Raw genomic sequence first — 721 nt, 5'->3', positions numbered from 1 at the left:
ATTATGTTCACATGCTTCACATTTATTGTAATATCTAGTCAATAACATGTTCGCATACATCTGTAATTATAGCTCTGTGGTATATTATAAAATATTACCAACATTCATAAGCAGAGATCCCAAGTTGGAAGATGTCATTTTCAGATCTGTTTAAACAAGGTTTCTTTAGCACATCTAATGTTTTGTTTCGCTGCTTGGGGTTACACCAATCGACATTACTTCCATGAGACACGGGCAGATCCAGAATTTGTCAAACTGGGAGCACAACATTTTCAGAATAGATAAGCGAGAAGTGCTTATTTCAAAACATAATTGATATAGATTAAAATTGTAAAATTTAATGGTGAAACCGGGGGACGAGGGGCATGTTCCCAGTTTTCGCCCCTACTGGATCCGCACCTGAGACAAATGATAAAATGGTAATGCAGTAGTATGGAAAAATACAGATTTAATTAATTTGGGGGAGATTGGTTATTTTCCTGGGGATTTTTGTCCGGTTGTGGGAGGCAGTCCAGTTTCTGGGAGACTCGCGACTTTGGAACATTCAGGCAATGAAAAAAGGGAGAGCTCCCCCATCCCCCTTTACGACAGCTGTGAAATTATTTTCATAAGAGTTTTGGCTAAAATTCTGGTGCTTCCAGCCCCCTGGAGCGGTTGGTGCAATTGTTGCTTGTGAATGCTGCTTGTGTCCTGAGATAAGAGTTTTAGATCTTGGTATACG

The sequence above is a fragment of the Anneissia japonica genome, unplaced genomic scaffold (genome assembly GCF_011630105.1).
Source record: "Anneissia japonica isolate Jap-2015-1 unplaced genomic scaffold, ASM1163010v1 scaffold287587_len645178_cov120, whole genome shotgun sequence".
Classification (NCBI taxonomy): domain Eukaryota; kingdom Metazoa; phylum Echinodermata; class Crinoidea; order Comatulida; family Comatulidae; genus Anneissia; species Anneissia japonica.
This window is presented reverse-complemented; position numbering follows the sequence as displayed.